This window comes from Mus caroli, chromosome 15 (assembly GCF_900094665.2).
Source record: "Mus caroli chromosome 15, CAROLI_EIJ_v1.1, whole genome shotgun sequence".
NCBI lineage: Eukaryota > Metazoa > Chordata > Mammalia > Rodentia > Muridae > Mus > Mus caroli.
In genome coordinates, this window is record NC_034584.1 from 92,838,214 (window position 1) to 92,847,554 (window position 9,341).

A 9,341-nucleotide genomic window follows, 5' to 3' on the forward strand; every position below is an offset into this window, starting at 1 on the left:
GGTCTCCCGCGTGCGGCGCATCGGGGTCGCGCCGGCGCGAGCACGCGCCCTGCGCTCCGGCTGGCGGGGGGCGCACGCACGAGCGCGCGCGCGCGCGGGCTCCGAGGCGGGGCGAGAGGGGCGAGCGGCAGCGCGAGTGCGGGCGGACGAGGGTCGCTGTGGATCCGCGGGCACTCGGGCCCCAGCCGCGCCTGCGAGGCTCTGCCCGGCCGCCCGGCGGACGAGGGACGCGGGGAAGGCGGCGGTGGGGGCGGGGCGGCGTCGGGCCTCGGGCGAGCTGGGGGAGGAGCGCGGCAGCGACGGCGGCGGCTCCGGAGGACGAGGGCGAGGAGGAGGCGGAGGCTCTTCTTTCCTCATCCCAGACCCGGGAGCGTCCGGAACGCAGAGCCCGGAACTGGGGGACGCGGCGGCTGCAGGGAGCCCGGGCTAGGTGAGGCTGGGGGTGTTGGGTGAAGTGGGTGGCGGGGGCGAGAGGGGCCGGAGGTGGAGGGAGGGCTCGAGGAAGGGAAAAGAGGGAAGGGGCAGTTGTTGGGGGTTGGGGTACCGAGAGGAGGGGGACCGGGAGCCCTGTGGGACCCGCCGTGTGGAGAGGGCCGCGGGTTTCTGGGGTTAAAGGGGGAGCGAAGCACACGGGTCCGAGTTGGGGAGTTTCCAGAGGATAGGCCGGAGAAACAATGGAGTGAGGGGGACTCTGGCGTGAGCGTGTGTGCGGTCCTAGATTTAAGAAACTACGTGCGGGGGGGATCGGAAAGAATGAAATAATGGGTCGATTGAAATGTGAAGTACGGCGAGATGGGCATGTGTAAAAGTCTTCTGCATTGTGTCAGGACGCAAGTGCCATCATGGGACTTAAAGGGTAGAAGGACAATTTCGGAATTTGAGAGGAAACCGGACTAGAAAAGGCAAAGAGAGGCAAAGAAATACGAGTTTGGTTTTGAATTAAACCAGAGCCTAGGATAGAGGTGCACAAGAGGGGCTTCGTCTCCTAATTCATCCAAGATGATTGGATTTTTTTGGGGGTGGGGGGGAGTGGGCTAGTCTTGGCCCCTTGCTAAGGCATGCAAGCCCTTCTCCCAGTAATTTTATTATTATTATTTATAGTTCATTTGGTTGTAAGGCAAAACTGTAATATTTATTCTCGATCAGCTCAGCAGACTACTGTATATAATTTCTCCGTATTTATGGAAGCAAGAGAGAACACATTACCAGCAGTACTCTCCCATGAGCGAGGTCAGCGATACTGCGGAGTTGAAGATGTTTGGGTTGAAAAGTAATGAATAACTGTGATTTTTTTTTTTTCTTTTTAAATTTAAGTTGTCTGTCTTTTGCTAGAATTTTCGTTTCCCAGTGAGAAATGTTCCGGCTGGAAAAAAAAATGTTCATAAACTACCTAATTCTGGTTTTGTGCTTGGGGGAAGGGAGCTTGGGTTTTTGTTTTTAGAAATTGTTCAGGGATGCTGATTCCTAGTGCTCAAACTGCCTCCACATTCTCGCATTTTTGAGTTTAGGTGGTTTGGGAGTCCTGTGAATAAGTATTTCAGGGTTATGGACTTTGCATTCCACCCCCCCTCAGGCTCCCCCCTTGGGGTGGTCTTAGTCTTTATCAGTAACCTAGGCTGGCTTGTGACCTATTGTGTAACCCCAGTTAGCCTTGAAGTAAAAAGTTCTTTTGCCTCAGACTCCCAGCTGCTGGGATTACAGCTGTGAGGCTGGGCCTGTATCTTCTTTATACTTTGATTTCCAGGCCAAATTTGATACAGCACTGACTGGAAGATCACTGATTCTGAAGCTATAATTATCATTATGCATTCATAGATGTGTGCGTTAAGCTTTTCATTGGTGAGACAGTGAAGTTTTGCTGACTCATCTAAACTAAAATTTCTGGGCAGTCATCCGTTTATAGTTTTCAGCTGTGTTTCTGATAACGGGCAGCATTAGGCCACCTTTTAAATATCCAAAAAATCATGACCTAAAATGCACCTTTAAAAATTCTTACTGAGAGCCTGATGGTGGCCATGCATGCTTTTAATCCCAGCACTCAGGAGGCAGAAGCAGGCAGATCTCTGTGAATTCGAGGCCAGCCTGGTTTACAAAATGAATTCCAGGACAGCCAGGGCCGCGCACAGAAATCCTATCTTGGAAAACAAAAAAAAATTAAAAATAAATGAAAAAAACTTAAAAATTAGAAAAAAAATTCTTTTTATTTTTAAATGAGGCGTGTGTCAGTGTTTTTGTGCATTCTAGCGCAGTGTCCCCAGAGGCTAGACGAGGGGTTGGGATTCCCTGGAACGGGAGGTGAGTCTCCTGAGGTGGTTACTGGGACTCGGACTCTGATCCTCTGCAAGAGCGGTACACACGCTTAACCACTAGACCTTTTGTCAGGTCTCTTCTAGAGTCGCTATCACTCTGCAGCCCAAGCTGCCCTGTGATTCTTAATTCTGTCTCAGCCTCCAGAGTTGTGGGGTTACAGGCACATGAGGCAGCCATGCCTGGATAAATGGTTCTTTTCCTTCTACAAGGGTCAAGTGAGAAGCCAGAGGTACTGCTGCAGGAGTGTAAGCTCAGCGCTTGGGAAGTAGGGTCAGAGGCTCAAGGGCCTCCACCTTTGCGTACATAGTTTGAGATCATCCTGGACTTGCAGTACAGGAGGCCCCGTCTCACCCCTCACCTCCAGGTCAAAGCCAGGAGAGAGTATAGTGTCCCTGGTGAAGTGTGGCTCCTGACCTCGTAAAAGTGCTAGGCGAAGTGCTAAGATTGCTCTTTCATGTATAATCTCGTTAGTCATCACATTTAATATAATTCTCTTTATAAATTTAGAGATTTAAAAAAAAAAAAAAAAGCCAGGCAGCCGTGGCCCACCTCTCTAATCCCAGCACTCGGGAGGCAGAGGCTGGCAGATCTCTGAGTTTGAGGCCAGCCTGGTCTACAGAGTGATTTTCATGATAGCCAGGGCTACACAGCGAAATCTTGTTTAGAAAAACTAAAAACAACAACAACAAAATCAATCAATCAATTCAGAGATGAAATAGTTTGCTGCGGTCACAGAATGAGTGAGTAAGGAAGCCGGATCCAGACCTGTCTCTGTTTGCAAGGCTTCTTTAATTTTCCAGTCCTCCAGCTCCCACCTCCTGCCGGCCAGGATTATAGGGGATTACAGACACACGAAGCTGCAGCCGGAAGGTTCTGGAGGCATGGAACCTAGGGCTTCGTGCACTCTGTCAACTGACTGAGACACATGTGTGCCCCTCTTCTCCTGTGTTTTCGCTCTTTTTCTTCTGAGGCATTCTCACTGTAGCCTTGGCTGACTGGGAGCTCTGTTAGACGGAGGCTGGCCTCAACCTCAACAGAGAGCCGTCCACCTCTGACTCCCACCGCCTCTGCCACCTCCGAGCATCCAGATTAACCGTGTGCCACCAGGCCAGGTGCTCGGGCCCTCTCTTGCTCTGACACAGGTTTCATCTATAGCTCAGGCTCTCCTCCCACCTCAGCCCCCCCAACTGTTGGCGTTGCAGGAATGAACTGGCCTAGTCACCCTTTTCTTTTCTTTTTTTTTGTTTTTCGAGACAGGGTTTCTCTGTGTAGCCCTGGCTGTCCTGGAACTCACTCTGTAGACCAGGCTGGCCTCGAACTCAGAAATCCGCCTGCCTCTGCCTCCCGAGTGCTGGGATTAAAGGCGTGCGCCACCAACGCCCGGCTCTAGTCACCCTTTTCAAAACAGATTGTGTGCTTGCGTGCGTGTGTGTGTGTGTCTGTGTGTGTCTGTGTCTGTGTGTCTGTCCCCGTGTCTGTGTCCGTGTCTGTGTCCGTGTGCAGTGTGTATGCTGAAGCTGGAGTTGCAGGCAGCCATGAGCTTCCTGATGCGGGAACCAAACTCCTCTTCGAGAGCTCCTAAGTGCTAAGCAGCGCTGCCATAAAGCAGTGTGAATCGGTTGAAACTTGAGTCTGTTATGACAACTTCTTGCCTCCCCCTCCCATCCTCTGTCCTTCTGGAGACGGTCCTGTCATCCAGCCCGGTCTCTCCTTAGTCTTTTTGCTTTGCCTTCCAGATGTTGCGATTACAGGCATGTGCACATCTGTCTTGACAACAAACAATGCTTTTGCTTGGGTTGGTTTGTAGGGTAATTCCGTCTGTCCTGTGGCCTTAAAGGCTTCTTGGGTTCTGAAGGTAACAGTGCTAAAACATCTCACTGAGCTTCGTCCTGTGACCGCGCTTTTCCTGTTCAGTACTCACACTGAGCGGAGTCAAGGCAGCCAGTTGCAGAGCCCGAGCCAATTAACTTGGGAAAACAATTGAAAACTGCTCGGTGCTCAAGGGCTCTCCAAGCACCTGTTGATCCCACAGTTGATACTGATATTATATCTAAATATAGACAGGAAACCCAGAATGGATAGAACAGAGAAACAGCTGGGGCCTGAGGGAGGAGCTGTAGGTTACTGGCCAAAACACCAGCGTGATCCTTAGAGGCTGCTCAGGCTATAGATGCTAGTGAATAACAGAAGGGGAGGGAGGGAGGGGAAGGAGGGGAGGGGAGGGCATTTTCTTTTGTTGAGGTGGTGTGTTCCAGGTGCTGAACAGTCAACTTTCTAGGTGCTTTTTTTTTTTTTTTTTTTTTTTTTAAAATCACTACCTGTGGTTTCCCACCATAGAGCCAGGGTATTGAAGCTGGGGGTGACAGAGCTACTGTCCTTCTGGAGCCCGTTACTTCTCAGAAGTACAACCGCTTAGACCAGTCTCACTGCCTTCGTAGGAGAGGCTCGGATTTGTTTTGTCTCAGGGAAGGAGGAGCCCCTTCGTCATGCGACCACAAGACACCTGGCGCAGAGCAGGGCTCAGCTTCCTTATACCCTCCCCACCTCCCCAGAGCGTGCATGCAGCGTTAGGAGGATGCCCGACCTCCGACCCGTCCCTTTGTACTGAGGGCCTGATTCTGGGCTCTAGTTAGCAAGGTTTCTTTCTTGGTTGTTTGAGTTATTTATTTATTTATTTATTCATTTATTTATTAATTACTGTGGTAAAATATAAGTCCGGCTCAGGCAGGTCTACACAGGGAGACTCCGTCTCAAATAAACAAAGAAGCAAATAAACCACAATCTTTTACTAAAATGGATTAAACCGGGATCAGGTTAGAGGACCTTTTGACCATTTTAAGTGTACAGACCACAGCATTAGATACTCTCCTGGCTGGACACCATCACCAATATGAACTTTTCTCTTCCAAAATGAAGACGGTCACCGTGTACTAAACAGCAACTCCCCATTTTCCCGTCTGTGCCGAGCCTCTGTCAACCACGATTCTGCTGTTTCCCTCCTGTCCCAGTGAGTGGAGGTATTCTGTGCATTTTGTAGATAATGGGGTTTGTTCTCTCTCTCTCTCTTTGTGTGTGTGTGTGTGTGTGTGCGTGCACGAGTGTGTGTGCACATGCCTGTGTGCACTGGGGATTGAATTTAGGGCCATATGCACTAAGCCATTGAATTCCTGGATTCAAACACGCCTCTTGCCTCATCCTCTCGGGTAGCTGAGCCCAGGTGCTCACCAGAGCATCCTGTAACGCTGTTGATTTGTCTCTCCATCCTCAGTGGGCATCTAGGCTGCTTGATGCCTTTGGGCTATTATGAATAATACCCAGAGTCCTCATGCTCAGTTGTCAGGGATACTGCTGGATCAAGCAAGGCGCTGTGGCTTGTGCCTGCAATCGAAAACTCCAGGGACGGAATCATGGAGGCCTGCCTCTAGTTTAAGGGCAGCCTGGGCTATAGCACTAGACCGTCTTACAAAATACAACTATAACAGTGAAGAATTACTCGACGACCCAGCCACATGTTTTTCCTTTGAGATCAGGTTGTCCTGAAGCCAGACAGGCCTCAGACCTAAGTACACCGTAGATGATTTCAAATTCCCGATCCTCCTGTCTGTCTCTACTAAGCAGGTGCTGGGATGCAAGCATGGGACACTACACCTGACTTGTTTGTTTTTGAGGCACGTACACTCTCTGTAGCCCAAAGTAGAATGGAATTTAATATGTAGTCCAGGTTGGCTTTGTGTTTGTTTGGTTTGTTCTGAAACAGGGTCTCTGTGGAGCCCTGGCTGGCCTTGAACTCAGAGATCCGCCTGCCGGGGATTAAAGGGGTGCGTCCCCATGTCACCCTTCCAGATATAGACCACATGCCTGGCTGTCCACATTTAATGGTTTTGTTTGTTTGTTGGTTGGTTTTTCTTTTTTACTGTATATAATTATTTATTTTTTAAAATGAAGTCAAATAAATTATTATTCAAGGGATTTTATTCCTTTGCTGTCCATTTTCTTTTTCTTTTTTACTGTATATAATTATTTATTTTTAAAAATGAAGTCAAATAAATTATTATTCAAGGGATTTTATTCCTTTGCTGTCCATTTTCTTTTTCTTTTTTACTGTATATAATTATTTATTTTTAAAAATGAAGTCAAATAAATTATTATTTAAGGGATTTGATTCCTTTGCAGTCCATCCAGATCACCTTTCTCAAATGTCATCTAGCCCAGAAGATTTGAGGATTTCTTCAATTTACTTTAGGGAACCTTCAATTATCTTTTTTTTTTTTTTAAGATTTATTTATTTATTATATATGTAAGTACACTGTAGCTGTCTTCAGACACTCCAGAAGAGGAGGTCAGATCTCATTACGGATGGTCGTGAGCCACCATGTGGTTGCTGGGAATTGAACTCAGGACCTCCAGGAGAGCAGTCAGTGCTCTTAACCTCTGAGCCATCTCTCCAGCTCCTTCAATTATCTTTAAACCATTTTAAGGTAGGGTTCACTTGTGTCACCCATCATCTCTGGAGAGTCTTCTCATATCCATTCCTAACACTCAGAACTCTACTCTTTATGAAGGAAATAGCAGTGCAACACTGAAACACACATCCATTCATTGGTATCTTCCAGTTCTGACTCCATAATCAAGACAAGCCTTTAAAAAAAAAAGGAATATTCATCTACTGCATTACCTTTATAAGATAAACTGTATATTGCTAGAACCAACTTCATCAATGACACCTTTGTGCTTACATTCCTTCTTGTATGCATCAAAACTCATACTGAGCAATGAGCTCTGGGTTGCAAAAGAGGATTTATTTTTTGCATCTGTTGGCCTTTGTCCAACAGCTCACATTTAATGTTTTGAGAAAGTTGAGTTACTTCAAAGTGGTAATTTTATTACCTGCTTGGCTGAAGGTGGCACTCAACTCACGTATAAGGGATGGCGCTTGCTCACTGACTCTGTCTGTACAGGCAGGACCCTTGCAGTAGAAATGATTGCAAAGGGGATGCTTTGGTCAGTTTTTCTAATGGAGAAGGAACCATTTGTCCCGTACAGATCTCCTCATCCACACATGCAAATGTGAGTGCCGTCTTCAGAGTGCTGTAGCTATAGAACAATGTCAGTAGCGTAGAGCATTTTCAGTAGGCTTGCCTGGGTGTACTTGTTTCTTCGTTTAGAGAGGTTTTACCTCTATCAGTTGCTGGTTACTATTGGCCTTTTATATTTTTTTCATTCATTGAAAATGATCTAACTGCCAGACACGTGCTTGGTTTTTGTTGTTGTTGCTTGTTTAGTTTTAGTTTTTGTTTTTAGACAAAGGTCTTACCGTTTAGGCTGGTCTGATCTCAGATTCCCTGTGTAATCAAGACTGGCCTGGAAACTTGAGCCAATCCAGACAATGCTTTGCCTCAGGACCCTGAGATTACAGATGTATGCCATCACACCGAGCTACTTCAAGTGTTTGCGATAGCTCACTGCAAAGCTTGACTAGAACAGAAAGTTGAAGTCATTTGATTCCATTCCTTTCTTTTCATGGGTCTGAGTTGTCACATAATACCAAATATAAAGGTTGAAATAGCCACGGCAAATGGTCCCTCAGGATGGTCCCACCTCCCGTTTTATTTTTTCTAAATGTCCCATGGAGGTTAATTATGCCTTCATCTTGCCTATGGTTATTGGGTATTAGAGTGACGCTGGGTTCATACGCTGCTTGCCTGGAGCTTTGTGGAAACTTAGTGAGGCCACGCTTAGCTGTGGAGGGGGTCTCTGAAGCTCAGGCCGACTGTTGGATAGTTGAATTGATCCTGAGCTCTTAAATGTTTGAGGTTTATAAACCCTTTGCTCTGGACAGTGAGGCTTCACCAGAGGCCAGCAGCTACTGTCAAGTGTTCACGCGCAGCTCGGCAGCTCGGAGGCGTGGGTTTTGAAGCACACTTCATCGCTGTTCACATTCTGTTTTGAAACATACTTCATCGCTGTTCACATTCTGTGGAAGCTCCAAACCTTTACGACGTTCGTTCTCAGAGTGAAGATGTGGCTTAGCTTAGTACAGTAGCTAGTGTCCTGTGATGAATTTGTGGTTACTTACAAGCAGGTTAGAAGTGTTGGGGGATTCTCCCCAGTCGCAGGAGGCCTTTTTACTGACCCAGACCCTAAGTTAACATTGGATTGCTGGTAATATAGAGTTTTTTAAAATGCTATTCAACCAGAAGACATGACTATTGGCAGTGGAGTGTACATATGTGTGTGCATTCTTTACTTAGGCTCAAGAGTTTGGGGACTGAAGATAAGACCACTATATAATGTAGTTAAGCCGTGTGTGTGTGTGTGTGTGTGTATGAAAGAATATATTTTAAGCTTGAAAACACTGCTGATATCAGTTCCTTTGGTGTGGGTAGTAGGGCAAACATGAGTTTGTAAAACCTGCATTGTCTTCTATGTAGACTGCATGGCTCTGTTCAGCAGTAATTGGCTTGCTGCTGTTTTAAGCCTACTCTTAGCCCGAGAGCACTGTTTCTCCTTGAATTATCCACTTGGTCTGTGATTATAGCTTGTCGATGTGGTTAGCACACAGCTGGGTCTTGCTGGCCTACTGTTACTTAGATTCTAAGTACGTATTAGTGTGTCGCACAAGTGGCTTTTCTGCCTTTTCTGTTGGGTTATACCTTTATAGTAAGTTGCTTTGTAAGCCCACCTGCATATTCTGAATAAACCCTCTATGTAAGGATCTTATCGAGAAGGGCTCTATTATATTTATATTTTAATTAATTAATTAAGTTTAATTTTATAACAGGATCTCACTATGAGTCCTCATTGGCTTAGAACTTGCTATGAGGCTTTGAACTCACAGAGCTCCAGCTGCTTCTGCAGGAAGGGAACCCAGGTCCTCTGCAAGAGCAACCAGAGCTCTTAACTGTTGAGCCAGCTCTCCAGCCCCTTCCCCTTAAAATTTCATTTTTATTTTATGTGTATAGGTGTATATATGTGTGTGGTGTGTGTGAGTGCGTGAATGTTTGGTGCCCTTTTTTTTAATTTTGGTTTTT

General features: G+C 46.8%; 1 protein-coding gene and 1 pseudogene across 1 annotated transcript in view; one reads left to right on the plus strand and one right to left on the minus strand.

Annotated features, from left to right (window-relative positions):
- Nucleotides 1-125: 125 nt before the first annotated feature.
- Spats2 (spermatogenesis associated serine rich 2) overlaps nt 126-9,341 on the plus strand; it is a 78,660-nt gene continuing 69,444 nt past the window's right edge. Inside the window, exon 1 of the mRNA XM_021183323.1 lies at nt 126-430. The gene's annotated coding sequence lies outside the window, so the exon portion shown is untranslated. The remainder of the gene's footprint in view (nt 431-9,341) is intronic.
- On the minus strand, nt 7,044-7,144 carry LOC115029495 (annotated as a pseudogene).